Below are 17,858 nucleotides of genomic sequence, written 5' to 3'. Positions count from 1 at the left end.
AGCTTCCCATATGTAAAGTGGTGTAGTTTAGTTAATTCCTAAAATGTGTGAAACTACGCCCTGATGAATGCGAAAGTCTCCTGTCGAGTTTCACGTGTCTTTGTAAATCATATTTAATGACGTTGTCTGCTGATTGGTATTAAATGCAGGTATCACCCACCTATATACAATCCAGCGGACACCTCCATATGCTCTCAATTATCAGCCCACTTTTACATGTTCAGATAGATGACTAGGGCTGGTGTTAGCCAAGACCTTTTAATTTTACTGAAATTATATATATATATATATATATATATATATATATATATATATATATATATATATATATATATATATAATACACTTACTTATAGGGGCTTTGAGGAAGCCCTCTTCTTCCATTTGTCTGTTGTTAAGTCATTCATTAGGGTTGAGCGTGTGCGTGCATGCGCTAGCGCATACGTCTCACTTGCAAGACTGTTGTGTATAGAAAAGGGCTTGGAGCCCACCTGTCGCTTACCATTTGTTAGCTTGTGTGGCACTCTGCTTTACAGCTTCGTAATTCATCACTGCAGGTGTATCATCATTTCTGTACCTCTGTGTGCAGCACGGACCAAGCACTGATTGATTCAACTTAATAAGTGCTGTCCACTGCTCCCGACGTAATTGAGGTACTATTTTGTTTTTATTAACTTCTAGTGCCCTGCAAACAGATGCATGACTGTCAAAAACGTGCCCAGCAGGACCAACAAAATTGCAAAGTTTTGTTTTTTATAGCTAACTTTCTTTTACGTTGCAAGTAGTCTCTTCTCACTTTGCACTAATATTTTCTTTTCTTCTTGCCCGTGGGAGCTGTTCTTAAAAGTTGATGATTATGATCTTCTAAATATTGCAAAGCAATATTGTTTCTTTGTTATGTGTAATTACTGAAATGATGCTTTAACACATCATTCTGCTGTACACCTACCCTACTACATGCCACACAAATTCAGCCCACCTCACACCACACCAGTCCACCCCACCCCACCCCAATCCAATCCACTCCAATCAACCCCACTCCAGTACCCCCAACCACCCCAATATAACCTGCCCCACTCCAGTTCACCCCACTCCAATCCAAAGAAATCTAGACCACTCCAAAACAATCTGCCTCACTCCAATATGCCCAATCCAAAACAACCTCCCCAACTCCAAAATGCCCCACTCCAATCCAAAACTATCTGTCCCACTTGAACCTGTCCCACTCCATTCTGCCCTACTTCAGTTCAAAACAATCTGCCCCACCTCAATCTGCCTCATTCCAGTCTGCCCCACTCCCATCCATACCAATTTGTCCCACTCCAATCCGCCCCACTCCAATCTGCCTCCTCCAATTCAAAACAATATGCCTTACTCTAATCCAATCCCCTAACCTCAATCCAACCACCCCACTCCGTCCCAATTCACCCCACTCCAATCCACCCCACTCCCATCCAATCCAACCCACTTCCATCAAATCCAATCTACCTCACTCCAATCCAATCCACCCTGCTCCTATCCGCCCTAATACAATTTGTCCCACTCCAATCCAATCCACCTCCCTCCATCCCAATTCACCCAATGCGACCCCAGCCCAATCTACCCTAACACACCCTACTTCATTCCAATCCACCCCTTCCAGTTTATCGCACCCCATTTCACTCCAATACACCCCACTACTATCCACCCCACTACAATACAGCCCACCCCACACCAATCCACCCCACCCTACGCCAATCCAATCCACCCCAATCCACCCCTGTCCAAACTACCCCACTCCACTCCAATACACCTTACCCCAATCCAATCCACCCCACCCAATCCACTCCACTTCAATACACCCTACTCCAATCCAGCCCACTCCAGTCCAACTCACCCCACTGCAATCCATATAACCCCACTCCAATCAAGCCCACTCTAGTCCAGTACAACCCACTCCAATCCAACCAATCCACCAACAAAACCACCCCACTCCAATCAGATCCACTACTACCCAATCCATCTCACTGCAATCCAATCCACCTACACCACCCCAATCAACCCCACTCCAATACAATCCACTTTAATCCACCCCACTCCAGTCCAATCCAGTTGATATTATTCCACCCTACCCCAGTCCAATCTATTGCACGCCAAACCACCTTAATCTACCCTACTCCAATCCATTCCACCCCACTCCAATCCAATCCACCCTACTCCAATCCTGTCCAACTCACTCCAATCCACTCCAATCCATCTCATTCCTCTCCAGTCCAATCATCCCAATACAGTCCATTCCAATCCAATCCATCCCACTCCAATCCAATGCATCCCACTCCAATCCACCCTACCCTACTCCACTCTAATCCACCCCACCCCTATCCATTCCACTCCAATCCAATCTGCCACAGTCAATCCAATCCACCTCACCCCACCCTAATCCACCCCACTCAATCCGATCCACCCTACTCAATCCAGTCCACTGCACTGAAATCCACCCCACCCCAATCTGATCCATTCCACTCTAGTCCACCCCACCCCACCCCACCCCATCCCAGTCCTCCCCACTATAATCCAATTCACCTAATGCCACCCTTCCAGCCCACATCCTTTTTCACTCCACTCCATCCCACTCCAATCCACCCCACTCCAATCCAGTCCACCCCACACCAATCCACCCTCACCCCACACCAATCCAATCCACCCCAGTCCAGCCCTGTCCAGTCTACTCCACTCCAACACACCCCACCCCAATACAATCTACTCCACCCCAATCCACTCCGATCCACCCACTCCAGTCCAGTCCAGTTCACCCCACCCCAATCCAACCCACCCCAGTCCAATCCATCTCACCCCATTCCAATCCAACCCACTCTACTCCAGTACAACCCACACCACTCCAATCCAACTGATTCACCAACTCAAATCCACCCCAGTCCAATCAAGTCCACTGCTACCCAATCCATCTCACTACAATCCAATCCACCCTCACCACCCCAATCCATCCCACTCCAATACAATCCACTTTAATCCACCCCACTCCAGTCCAATCTTGTCCACATTATTCCACCCTACTCCACTCCAATCAATCCAACTCCAAACCACTGTATTCTATGCTACTCCAATCCAGTCAACCCACTCCAATCCAATCCACCCCACTCCAATCCAATCCACCCCATTCCTCTCCAGTCCAATCATCCCAATGCACATCACCCAATCCATTTTACTCCAATCCACCCCACCCCAATCCAATCAATCTACCCACCTCTATTCATTCTACCCCACCCCTATCCATTCCACCCCAATCTGCCACACTCAGTCCTATCACCCCACCCTAATCCACCCCACTAAATCCAATCTACCCTACTCAATCCAGTCAACCTCACTCAGTCCATTTCACCACACTCCAGTCCACCCCACCCTCCCCAATCTGATCCACTCCACTCTAGTCCACCCTACCTCTCACCACTGTAACTTAATTCACCCAATGCCATCCCAATCCAATCCACCTCACCCTACTTCAATCAAATCCACCCCCTACAGTCCACTTCAACACATTTCACTCCACTCCACCCCACTCCAATCCACCCCACTCCAATCTACCTCACTCTATCCCAATCCACCCCGCCTCCCGCTAATACAACCCACCCCACCCCGTCCCAGTTCATTCCAACTCACTCCAGTCCAATCCATCCACCCCACCACACTCCAATCGAACCCACCTCAATGCACACTCCAGTCCATCCCATTCAATCCATCTCGCTCCAATCCACCTTGCTCCAATCTTCCCCAGTCCAGCACACACCACTCAAGTTCAACCCACCCCACCCCACTGCAATCTAATTCATCCCATTGCAGCCACAACATCCCAATCTAATCCACCCCACCCCACTCACTTCAATCCACCATATTCTACTCCAATCTTAATTTAATTCCCCCAGCCTCATCCCAGTTTAGTCCACCCCAGTCCAATCAAATCCACCCCACTCCACCTCACTCACTCCAATCCATCACACTCTACTCCAGTCCACCCCACTTTATTCCAATCCAGTCCACCCCACTCCATCCAAGTTCAGTCCACCCCACTCCACCTCACCCTACTCCAATCAAATCCAATCCACCCCACTCTAATCCAATCCACCTCACTCCAATTCACCCCACATCAATCCAATACACCCAACCCCTGTCCAGTCCACCCCACTCCAATCCAGTGAATCCAATCCACCCTCTCTAATCCAATCCACTCCACTCCAGTCCAATCTGGTCCACCCCACTCAACCTCACTCCAATCCAATCAACCCAACTACAGTCCACCTACCACAGCCCTATCATTCCAATTCAAACCATTCACCCCAATCCAATCCACCCCACACGAATACACCCCAATCCAATCCACCTCACCCCATTTCAGTCCACCCCACTCACTCCAGTCCATCCCACACCAATTCACCCCATTCCACTCAATCCACCCCACTCCACCCAAATCCAATCCATCCCACTATACACCAAGCCAATCCACCCCATTACCTCAATCCACTCCAATCCACTCTACTCAGTTCCACTCCACTCTACAACACTCTCTGCATTGAACCACTGAACGCTACTCAACTCTACTCCACTTTATGACACTCCAGCAAATCCACTCTATGACACTCTACTCCCCCATTCCACTCTGACACTTCACATCACTAACTTTTAGCCAGCTGACAGGAGCCATACTGGTGTCAACATGGCAGAACACATTGACAAAGCCAATAGCCTTTGTATAGGTGCGACATTTTGACTTTGTCAATGCTTGTTTTTATTTCTGTGCCTACTACAGTATACCGCATGGGGCAGTGGGTCAGCTCAATCCGGTACCTGCTAACTTCAATGTGAGGGCTGTCATTCTTCTCTTTCAAAAACAGCACATCAACGCAAAGTAAATCCCTTCACTACTAGGGACTGCTATGGCAATATGTGGTTTGTGAGACTTGAGTGTGCTTTTTATTTTTTTCATATTGGCAAGGGACCGACAAAATGAGCTTTAACAAAGGCAAATGGGTAGTTGCGAATGCCAGCCCTACTGGCTTTGCTAGCACTTGTTTTTTTTTTTCTCTGGAGTGCTGCTTTTGCAAAGATGGAGCCCTTTAGTGTCATGGTTCCTTACTCCCTCCCAAGTTCCGTCACTATTTGTGATTTCTCTGTTTGCCTTTTCATATCCTTTTTTCATTTTTTTGCTATCGGTTGAGCACATAGGGACAGATGTACAAAGCATTTGTTCCGGTCACAAACGGCCCGATCGCGGTCAGAAAAATGTGTCTTCAAATGTAAAAAATGTAAAATGTGATTCAGGAACTTGTTACTATTCTATTACTACTGGTATTTGGAAACGGCGTGTTTAGGGCATTCCTTCCAAATCCCGAATCGGTACAGTTTGTGTTACTGTTTTGCAACCAAATTCTAGCTGCAAAACAGTAATGCTTTACCACCAGTTTAAAACTGGTGGTACTCAAGAGATCTCTTCCCTTGTGAGAATGGAAATAATAATATTTTTTAAGAGCAGGAGGTGATCCTAGGGACCACTGCCTACTCAAAAAAAATGAAACTTCAATGTTTCATTTTTTTTCTTTTTAAACGCATGCCATTTTTCTTCAAGGAAAACAGTCTGCATTTTAAAACCAAATAGACTGCTTTATTAAAAAGCAATCAAAGGCATGGTGATCTGCTGACCTCAGCAGGCCCCCATCCCTGTGATGGCTGTGATTTTTAATAGGCTGCAAACTGCAACCTACCTCATTAGTATTCATGAGGTAGGTCATTTTGAGACCCACAAGGAATCTCTAGAAGAAATTCAATGAGTTTCATTAATCAGGAATACCGATTTCCTAGTTCCAATTCAGAGGGAAATGCAATTAGGAAATCGGCATTCCTAATGTTTTAACATCTCGCCCATGCTTCCCCTGTCTGCTCGAAGAGCTACACCCACTTTACTGTCCATCAAATCCTCTCGTTTTTGCACACCATATCGTTGCACAGCACCCCAAATTGTTTTTATCCTCTTGGATGCCGATGCCAGTTGTGCGCATACCATACTATTAAAGGTTCCCATTTCAAATAGCAGTTCTTTATTTCCCTAACCATTATCTGTAAAATGTGTTGTTATATTTTTTATTTATGAACTTCTCATGTATATGTCTGAATTGAGCCACAGTGCTAAGGATTTATGGACAACCGTACATTTACAACAAAAAATACATAACAATCACCCAACATTTGTTAAAATCAGTACTCATATCCTCGCTTATCCTTATATTACAACTTCAAACACTGATGGCCAAATATATATAGCCCATAATGAAGAACTCTACATAGTACATGCATTAGACAAGGTCTTCATTCTTTTTTCTTACAGTGTCTGTGTTTTTTGTAAACATTAACAAAACACATAAAAAGAGTTTAGTAAATAGATTTGATTCTATAATAATTGAGATATTATTGTTGATAAAATGTTTTTGTACTGATCCCTCTATAGTCACTTTTCAGTTCTGAATAGTTAGTGGCCCAAGACTGTAGCGGATTAGGTTGGGTGCTCCCCTTCTGTGTTTAGTTACGGTCTAGCCCAACAGGCAGGAAATTAGTTATGCAGGAGGTGTACACCTCCAAAATGCTAGCCACACCTTTAGGTGGGCTTGGAGGTCTGTACAGCTGAGAGAGGATTCTACCAATTTGGAAACCCTTAGGTTTGGTGAATTCTGGGTAGGAATGTGTCCCAATCCCACAGGAAGTGGTCACTACAGGGGTGGGCTAGCCACAGGGACCAGTCCCCCATTGGCCCCTCCCTCTTAAAGCTCCCTAAACCAGGATTTAAGGGACTCCCCTGGCACCAGAATGTTAGATCTGACTTGCAAAGAAGAAGAGACACAAAGGAGACGTTGTCACCGACAACAGGACTTGGAGTCCAGCCGCAGCACGAAGAGAGGACACAGACTTGACCTAAGGAGATCACCACTTGAACTGTTTGAACGACATGTGCCCAAGGTGAAAGCTCATTGGTCCCCGCAAGAGGGACTCCTGTGAACATTGAGAAGCCAAGAAAGACTCCCCATACTGGTGGTCCCAGTCCCCTGTGATCTGCAGAAGTAAACAACATGCTGAAGTCAGAGAGCTGCAACCTGCCAGGCTCTGTGTGAGTGAGCGTCAGGAAACGTGGGCCCATATTAAACAGAAAATGATGGAGCACAACGCTGCGCCAAAATTGGCAGCGCTACACTCTGTCATTTTCACCACGCCGGGATGCGCCGTATTTAATTGGCGCACCCCAGTGTTGCCCAATGCACTGGCGCTAAATGGAGCTGCCTAGTGCCTACGCAGGCATCCTTGCACCATTGTTCAAGGATGTCTGTATTGAGGGGTTTGATTGATTATGTGTGGGAAGGTGTCCCTTCCCGCACATAAACACTCACTAATCGCGGTTTGGCACTTCTGTGTGCGCTGCAGAATACAGCACACACAGAAGTGCCAAAGCGTCATTTTGAAAGGATTGTTTATGTGCAGGAAGGGCCACCTTACTGCACAGAAACAATCATGTCTGGCATCTTGCACTTTTCTATTTGTGCTGCAGAATGCAGAACACATAGAAAAAGCAAAAAGCAAGGGGGAATAAAAGTATTCCTCCTCGTTGCGGCTTGCTAACCCCACCCCTGGTGTGGCGTTAGATTTTGGTGCTGCCTAAGGTTTATGAAAACTCGTAAATCTGAGGCAGGGTCAAAATGCAATGGGTGCCGCAAAGGACTCATGTGAAGGGGCCGTACTTACAAGGTGGCGTTATGCCACAAATAAGGGCTTAACGCCACCTTGTCAATACAGCACAGAGCATTGCGCCACCGGAGCATCACAAAAAGTGACGCTTTGGTGGCACTAGGCCCTTGGTGTCCAGCATCCAAACAGTGGGAGTGAGGCCCTGCTTAGATTCAAGCCTCTACTCCCTGCTGAACGACCTCCAGCTGTCCAAGTAGCAGCAGACCACCTTTGCAGCTACCAAGGCATGTTTGTTGCCAATCCAGACACCGATGGCCACCAACTCCAGAGCAGACCCCCAGCTTAGAGACTGATGTCAGTAATGACCCCTCTCTTGTGCTTCTGCATCCTGAAGAGAGTGACCTCAAGAGGAGCAGCAAAGCATCTTTGGTACAATCAGCTCCCGTGATTGATAGCTAGAAGCCACCTCTGCACCCAGAGCCACCGAATGTGGTGGCGAAGTTCCAACTGCTGGTTCCTGGCTCCCCAAAGACCTCTACATCTGAAGGATAGAGAGTGTGTCCACCCCCAAGTAACCGTTTGCCAAGTGTGGCAAATGCACGAGCAGCCGCTGACCCGCCAAATCGCATCTGCATCCGGACTCCCTGGGCAAGGTCATAAGAAACCAACTGTTGACTCTTGGTCTAGGGCCCTGCAGAACCATGAGTCCGAGTGAGTTCCCCTGAACTCACCGGGCAAGCACCTGAGTGCACACCTTGACTTTCTCCACTGACTTCAATGGGAGCTATTTAAACAGTGAAAATAGCTTATTTTCCAAAGCTTCTAAAATGTATAACTCCGGTTGTGTGTAACCTAAATTGGTGTCAGACTTCTTTCAAGTCGTGTCATTTACTTATCGTCCATGTTGTTATTGTGAAATACTTTACACATGTTCCTCCAAGTAGCCTGACTGCTCTTTGCCACACTACTAGGACTGAGCTAAGGTTTACCAGTGTGAAACCGTGGTCCACTATTGGGTAATGTGCTAGTATTACATGGTAAGACTCCCCAGTCATACCACACAATACTTTCACCTTGCTACAGTATGGATACTCCTTGGCACTCCAATTCAGGGCTTAATTTTTGCTGTGTTTTCTGGGGCTTGACACTTATTGCATAGCTCCAGCACATTTATAAGACATTCCAACAAAGGGTGACAATGTCTTATTTTAACCAGAGCACATCAGAATCGTCTTTAATAATGATATAAACATGTAAAAACAATAATACCAGCAAGCAAAGCCATTCTTACAGCTTCTGGTGACCTGGAATCGTCCAGTTTGTCACCCTTGAGCATGATGTTTACAACAATTGCCAGTTATGGCATGTCACAGTGCTGGCAAGGACAGCGGATGGTGCAAGCTGTAGTAGTCTTCTGAGAAATACCTTAGACACTGACACTTGATTTCTCAAATTAAACACTGCCCATAGTCCAGCACCAGGGCAAGGTGCTTCGGAAGAGCACTGGAGTACAGGTACAGGTCACTCGTGGGATCTAGGGACAACCGGGACATGTGAAAAAGAAAAAACTATGGAATCTCTGAAGTGATACGATGGGAACTTCGATAAGAACGGCTGTGGTGTAGCAATCCTAATTATTCTGCTGTGCGATGCATTGCGTCTGTACTTCAAGAGCCTGGACTTCTTTCGCATTCTCCCTACAGCTTGTGCACACCATCTGCTAGCATTTAATTTAAACTTTTATCCTCTATTCCAGTGGTGACAGGTGTGCATAATCCTATATGGTGTTTAGACGATGTGAGGGCTTTTCCTGCATTAACTAATGTTATCATATATTTCTGCAAACCGATTTCCGTTAGGCCTTTCTTGTTTTCATGGAGTACAGTTATCCCGCAAGGATAAATGTACTCAGTGAAAGTATGAGTGTGCATGCATGAGTGTGGGATGTTGAGTCTCAATGTCTGCTAAGTGATGACCGGGGAGTCGGGCTGGTCAGAACCAGTTAAGGTTATTCGGGCGAGATGAGGCAGTAAACACACAGACCTCTTTGAGAGTGTAGAAGGCAGCTTTATCAGGGAAGAATGCTGGTTAAACGGTACGATATATCCTTTAATGTATAACTACCTCACTAATACAGAGCACATTACCTATCCCCATCCCACCCTTAATCCAGCTGGATTCCAAACACTCATAGGCAGAAACAGCCACACTCACAACCCAAAGTCATCCAAAAACACAATCCGACGATGGAACCATGTCCTGCACTCCCCCACACCACAGCCTTGTCATGTGCACTACCCACTCCCCTCCTTCATCCCCCAGCTGGATATACCCGCTCTGTGATACCCCTGTCAACTTGTAGTTAGTGCTTTCACCTTTCTTTCTCCTGCCACAACCTGCCCTAATGTGGCAAACTAAATCATGGTCACCAAAATCCAGGTAACCCGAAGAAAGCGGTCCAAAGTCTACATAACTCATCAATATACTAACCTACCAAAGTCCCCTGTGCTTCTTGTCCCCCATTCCTCCTATCATTAACAACCTCCACCCCCCACCAGCACCAAACTTCAAAATGTACCACAAACAACCATCCAAACAAGCAACTCTAAGAACCTAGTGAGGGCCTCCTTCCTTATCCTACACCCCAAACATGGGATGGGCAAGAGGAGAAAACACGGCAACCGCCACAGGCTCCCACAGGATTAAAGTTCAGCTGGATAAGGGGAGCGTTAGAACCCACCCACTTCCATCACCCTCTGTCAGCTTATCTTCATCTGCTTCTAGTTGGGCTTCACACTCGCCCGAAATCTTTGGTGTCACTCAAACAGTAATCTGAACTAATACAAAACACAACGCCTGACAATTCTACTAAAACAGTCCTAACTCCGGCAAATAATGTGATTTTCTTATGAAATACATCTGTACCCAATCTGGCCTGAACAATGTAAAGTTCATACTGTGAAATGGAGACATGGTGTGTCACTCCATGACCCTGTACCTAACAACCCAGACACATTTCTTTTATTAACCTTCATTCCGCGCCTTCATTCTCAATTGCTTTGTTTACCTGCCCATCCTTCTTCCTCACATCTGCTCCCAGCACCAGCGTGTTCAAATGTCTGCCACTCTCATCTGAAGAAGGTATCCGAAATGTTACTGTTCACACTGGCATGACGCTAACAAACGATGTTGTAGTGCCCTCTTCCCAACATGAAACAGCCTCAGCATGGGTGCGCCTTTCACCTTCTGCCCCTTCACCAGCCCCACCTCCAGTTCCTTGCTCACAATAAATGTCACCTTTCTGTGGGCCACAACAAAATCCAGCGGCCCGAAATCTACCAACTAGGGGAAGTAGTCCAAAAATACAATTTTCTGACTTTTAATCAATTTCTGTGGATACCACTCAGAATGCCACTTGCCTTCTCAAATTAACCCAAACCACCTGCTCCAGCCGTGTCCAGAAACATCTGCACTCATTACAATGTTTCATCCTGCAATGACTACATTGTCACACCTTTGAAATAATGCAGGTATATCCACTGTTGTAAAGCAGATCTCACCCCCTCTGACAAACTCACTCTGTGATATGAAAGCAGTGGCCTCGCCAGTGCAAAACTCAACTTCGTACAAACAATCCTTCTAGCGCATGCCACTCTGCATGAAAGGTTCAAGTGCTCCAGCAAGACCCCAGCCTCCCACCTCCTTTTTCACATCCATCACCACCGCTGCTGCATCCATCACCCCTACAGTCTCCTCAGTCTTTGCCTTGGTAACCTGGCTTCCCCGACTTTCATGCCCAGAGTTCTACTGACGTTACAAGCTGTTAACTTAGTTTAACACGCATCTGGGCCCCTCCACCTTTTCAAGTGCCAACGGCCATCCCAAATCCTCTGTCATCTGTTGAAAATGTTGCAAAGCCTGTAGACATGCACCTGACCTCAGAGTGACCGAATAGTAAACTGACAAAACTGAAAAAACATCACCGTAGGAAAAAACTGAGGGTCTCAAACAATGATCGGGTTACTGCACAGCCCGTTGACAACATTTACTCAACAAAAATCCAAGTTTCAAATTGCATGGGCTACTAATAATCCTGCCAAAAGCAACGTGAACGCTGACTTTACGCCACACATCACCTTGTATGTATGAAAGTATGTGTATGGTATTTCTTCAGCACAAGTCTATCTAAAAACAGCAGAGGGCTGTATAGGGTCGAAGACAAGCATACAATCAGCTTGCTATAGAAAAGGTAGCTGGTTTGTGGAGTGTTAATATATTGTGATGTAGTGTTCCACAAAGAGATGTGTCGTCAAACTTTCCTAAACTTGGGGTGGTCCTGATGGATAAAGGTTTATTGTTCCAGTTCCTGGGTGCACAGGTGAAAAAGACTTGTTTTTTTACCTTTTTTTACACCTCTGATTATGCAGTATAGCAGAACCCTGGCTGCAGGTGTGCTGAAAACCACCTGAGATATTGAGCTTGCCTCCTAGATAAGCAGAGTGCTGGTTGTGACTGCTCTGTAAATGAAGCCGCTGGTTTGCAAGATGGTGTGGCCAGCGAGGAAAGCGAATGGAGCTCCATCAGGATGGGGGAGATGTGATCATATTTTGTAAGGCCCAGGACAAGAACGGCTGCGAAATGTGGGATACTCTTAAGGAGTGCTGGTGTGGAACCTGAGAGGCTATGGATCAGGGCTTTACCACCATCCAGGTGCAAGAATAAAAAGGCTTGGACAGCAGTTCTGAAATTGTATTCTGGAAGCAACAGTTTCCCTTACTCCGGTTTCACCACCTCTGCTCCCATTCTTCACAAAAACACGATCCTGATTGCATTATCCACTGACACATAATGGCGTATAATGACATCTTCTTTTGCAATGAAATAATTGACTAACATATCAGTACATGGCAGTGATCAATAAACCTGAATTCACCAACCCCCTTCTTTGGAACCACCTCCAAAAGAGACACAACCAAATCTGACCTAGGCCCGTAGTCAAATGCACCTGCTATTCTACCCTCCTGCACACTTTTCAACAATATCTGCCTAACGACCTTAAGCAGATCCTTTTCAGAACACCCATGATTTGAAAAATATATATGCCCTGTTGCCCCACCCTGAAAACCTGCACAATTCCCCACTCAAGTAACTTTTCCATTGTCCCAGTTGGGTACAACTGTAACTATTCTGACAACTTCTGTATTTAACCGGTGTAGGTGCCCTTTCCCTTGTTCTGTTGCTGGCATCTGCCCCTCGCCTGGCTCCACTGTCTGCCTGTTGACACCTTCCTGAGACACTGAGTGACAGGATGCTTTACACCATATTTGGAGCAATCATGCTTACATTTACATGCTATTCTCATGCACACAATCCTCTTTTAAAGCTGCAACAGGACCGCACATTCACTGCATGCCCTTGTCAGAACCCCTTTCAGAGGGCCACAGAGCAAGCAGGGATTACTGGGCCTAGCCTTGGTAGTTGGGGCCTTTTACTCCTGATGTCTCAGAGCCTGGTCTACTATGGATCCAACTTATCTAGGCCAAGTACTCTGTCTGCCCTTCACTCTCATTGGTAGCTGTGGTCAAGCAGTCAAGGCTCATAACTCACAGTGCAAACAGTATGAACTATAAATACATGTTCAGCCAAATAATTGCTTATGTAAGAAAAGTAGTATTTTAGTTCTAACTCCACACATGCAATGCAGTATGACATTCAGAAGTATCAACATAACCCCCCTTGAGGGAGGTCGGGGCTGTAGTAGATGTCAGGCAAATCCCTGTCCCATCCTCCTTCATGTAACATGCTCAAGATTATTCCCCATTCACTGGTGGATGCATCAGGGGACGTGAACTATTAGGCCAAACTCACGAGTTTCCTTCTGATTCTTCAGGGTTTCAGTTAAAAGTGTCTATGGTGCCACAACACCTTTAGCAGTGAACATCTTGGGGACCCAATGGCTCTAGTTCAAGTTTTACGCGCATTTGTCGTTACAGCAGGTGCCCTCAGCGTGGGTAATCACAATGTCCGATCCTGCTCGGAGAAGTCAGACTGCTTGTGGTATAGCAGCAGACTCAGGCGGGAGCAGCCTCACTCTCTGGAGTGGAGCACTCGCTCTCGCCGCAGCAACTGGAACAGCTTCCAGCCCACAGTTATTTAAGTCAGACTGTCCCTGGCGGAGGAATTCAGTCCTCCGGTTCCAGACTGGAGTCCCACGAGGGCACGTCATCTTCTTTGGCATCCACGGAGATCAGTCAGTGCCGATTCTTTGGTGTGGATAATTCCAGGTCACAGCCTCACTTCAGTCCCAGGTGATAGTCCAAAATCTTAAATGATTTGGTCCCAGCAACCCCCCTCGGTATACGGGGTTGCTGCAGCACCTTTAGGATACAAAGTAGACTTCTATGGGGCAAACACATGCACCATGCATATGGGGTTGCTGCTCAGTCGTTCACAAGCCCTGGAATTCTGGTCACACAACTTCTTCACCAGTGGACACTTCTGGCATACGGGGTCAACGCAGTGCTTAATTTGAGCAGGTGGTTTCTGGTGCAGGGCACTAGCACTTATTTTTTAGGGCTGGTACTTGTTTTTTGCCTCAAGCACTTATTGTGAGCAAAAGACACATATGGGAAAGACAGAGGAAGAGAAAAACGAAAAAGCGCCACAAAGGGAGAAAGCAAAAAGCTGCAAGAGTGAGCTGAAGAGGCAAGGAGTGGCTGTAAATGAAATAAAGATGCCCGAGATGGCTTCAGGATTACGATGCTTCAGTATTCCATGCTCGTCCATTTAATTGCAGCAGCCTCATGTTTCAAAGGAGAGATTTGGGCACCAGCACATTTTTATATACAATCAAGCACTGGGTCAACGCAGTGAGACCGGGTGGGCTTGGTACCCACCACACAGCATTAGATACTTGACACAGTCTACAGTGGCCCTTTCTTGGCATATGTGAGTGGTTGAAGAGTCTTGCATACGAGCTACAGTCTGATCCTTGCACAGCTGAACCCTCACGCCTTGTACAGTGAGTCCTCACTGTAGGGCTCCCCACTGGACCTCTCTATCTTCAACACTCTCCTCTTCCTCACAGGCACACTGGTCTTGGCAAGTAGGCATGCACTGGTGCTCCAGGTTCCAGGGCAGGTGATATTGGTTTTCCTGAATGGTGTCCCCTCACCCAGCAGGGAGACTAGCAGGCACTGGCCCCCAGACCTGGACAGTCTTGCAGAGCTTCCCTTACTCATACAACCAGTCTGGCTGCTTGGCAGATGACACATTTCTGGGGATTCATCCTCTCCTTCTTATAGTCCTTTTTCAGACACCAAATGTGACTTAGAGTCTGGGTGTTTGAAGTTTTATGTTGGGGATGTGCTTTTTTTAAAGTAGGCACTTATTGTTTTCAACTTCCTTCATGAATTATGTCTGTCACAGCAGCCACTGCTCTGGAGCTGACACAATTCATGGGTGTAACCAGAGTTTACACTTGGATGTCAGCCACAGTGATGTGTGCATCAAAATGTTAATCCAAGACCCCCAGCCCTACTCTTTATTATTCTCTACTCAGCCCTATCTCCTGCCTGCGATGAGTCCAGGCCCCTTCCTTGTGATATTTTTACCAGGCAGGCCTAGGCTTCCCAAAATGGAACCCTTGGCCCTCCATACAATGTATTATTGCAAGCACACTTACCTATTGAACGTTCATAGCACACGTTCTGTTCAGAACTAATACCTCTATGTATTGTGCCCTCACATGTGCACATGCATTTAGCACACACACTCAGTCTGCGCGCACTGTTCAGCACTGACACTTTTCTATCTTTAACCAGGGTGTGTGATTTCAAAACTTGCGCACTGCCAGCACATACAATCACTATGTGTGCGCTGCACCATTCTTCGCCCTTCATGTATTGTACTTGAGGCAAATAAACATACACTCAGCATATGCTTTATTCACACATGCACTGCACAGCGCTACATCTCTCATGAAATGTATCTCTCTCAACATACAGACACCCAGTAAATGCACCACACATGCACTGCACAGTACTGTTCCATTCTTGTACTGTACCGTTCCCAGGCACACATACAACTAAAGCAGAGTCACTACTCCTGAGCTGCACAGCACTCCACAACTTACCTTATATAGGCCACGGGTGAGTTAAACACACAGCAGTGGAACTTTTGAAAAGGTGAGTGAATCTGTAGGCCTAACTCCAGTGACGCAGGATAAAAATGTCCTGTTCACATCTATTAACCACTACATGGTATGCTGCCACCACTGCGCACGTGCTGCTTAACTCCTGGTGAAGGCGGAAGAATTCCACCACTATGAGGGTAGCGTTTTGGGTGCCCCTTCTAGTCCAACAAGACCACAGTCCGTGAGACAGGCCTATGTAATGGTGCAAATGCATGGTCTGTGTTCACATATGGCAGAAAATCAGCATTAGAGATCCAGACAACAGTACGGTTTGGCACTCAGGGCTGGGGTACACATCTCTTACCATGCAGAGGACTTTTCCATCCTAACAGTCCTTTTCCCCAGTTTCCCACCCTCCCTGTTGGGATATTTCTCACAGTGTACACTGGCGTAAATTAAATACGCTGTTGTCTATGTATCTATACTGGTAGATACACTAGGACTATGAGCTAGGAACCACTCATCCTTTGAACCCTCTTTGGCCTGTATCTCTCTGTACAGTCATTTGTACACATCCATGAACTCCCCTTTCCAAATGTTGTGCTTGGTGGCTGCTGATAAGTGCTCTTCCAACAGCGCAGATGCTCCCCTCAGGGAAACATCTTTTGGTACATCTTACTTGCTTTCTTTTCACTTTCCACCCTCCTAGCCCCTCTCTCTGCTTTATCTTTCTTCCTATCTGCCTCTGTTTTGTCCCCTTTTTTAACTACCTTTGCTTTCTTGCCTGAGCCCCCAGCCACCTTACTTGCTGCCTGATCTTACTCTTCTCACCCTTTCTTTGCAACTATACCCACCACCTTATGTGCACTAACCTGGAACTATCTATTAATCTCTCCACCTTCTCTGACCACACTACCAAGGACCTCCATTGCAACACTTCTGTGCCCTGGTGCCCCGCTTCCTACTTATTCTGTCAACATGTCATACCTTTCATTAATGGTGAATTTGCTCCCTTTGCTCCCTGGCAAGTGTTACTCAACTTTTATCCCCAAAAACATCATCTGGATATCTCTCCTCCATGTTGCTACCCTACCAAACGCCAGCACTTCCTCCTATAATCAGCTCTGGACATCCCAGCATCATACATCAGACACCATCTATGGCCACCCTTGATGGCTTTCAACATCAATGCAATGATTGACTTTGAAAGGGTTGTACCCTCTTCCCCCCACACTTATTACCCAGATGTGCACTGGCTCTGCACGAGTTAACTGTGGTGGGTTGGGCCCCCCCCCCACTCTCAAAGTGAGCTGTTGTGTGCCATGGCATACAGACTGGAGGACCCTGCAAGTGTAGATGTATGTGTTTGTTTGGGGAGTAAGATGTTGCTTTAATGCCCTGGGAATGGGAGTTGGGGGTTCTGTTTTTAGTTTTACTTGAGCAATGCAGCATCTTTGACACCAGCCTGATCACCGCCTAACCCGTTTCAGTGCATCTTATGAGTGGATCTCCGACCCGTTTTAAACTCTTTGATAGCAGCTAGTATGACTAGATTGCGTTTTATCACCTGGAATGTCAGTGGAATTGGAACAGCACAAGAGACACAGTGCAACAATAAATCAAGAGGAGGGATGTCCAGATTGCATTAATTGGGAAACCCACATATCCAAAGGGGAAGATATACGCTTCCAGAAATGGTGGCTGGGTCAGTGTTATAGCACTGCATACTCAGGGTTTGCTCGAGGGGCCCTTATATGTGTGAGACCATCAGTGCCCGTTAAGGGAACGGTAACAGAAATAGGCCAAAAAGGGTGTTATGTCTTTGTAGAGGGACTACTGAATGGCACGCCCCTGTTACTGGAAACCATTTACACTCTGAATGTGGTGCAACAATCATCCTTGGCATGCCTCTTCATCATACTGACCAGAAGGACCCATTTACACTGGATTTTATGCGGAGATTTCAATTGTGTGCTGAGCCCACAGCTGGAAGGATCACCCCCTC

At 46.6% G+C, this 17,858-nt stretch overlaps 1 protein-coding gene across 1 annotated transcript in view; it reads left to right on the top strand.

Annotated features, from left to right (window-relative positions):
* The window catches only part of FA2H (fatty acid 2-hydroxylase), a 604,197-nt gene that overhangs the window by 404,584 nt on the left and 181,755 nt on the right, over positions 1-17,858 (top strand). The window lies entirely within an intron of this gene.

This window comes from Pleurodeles waltl, chromosome 12 (assembly GCF_031143425.1).
Source record: "Pleurodeles waltl isolate 20211129_DDA chromosome 12, aPleWal1.hap1.20221129, whole genome shotgun sequence".
NCBI classification, from domain to species: domain Eukaryota; kingdom Metazoa; phylum Chordata; class Amphibia; order Caudata; family Salamandridae; genus Pleurodeles; species Pleurodeles waltl.
Note: the sequence above shows the minus strand (reverse complement) of the source record. Positions and strands in the feature narration are given on the sequence as shown.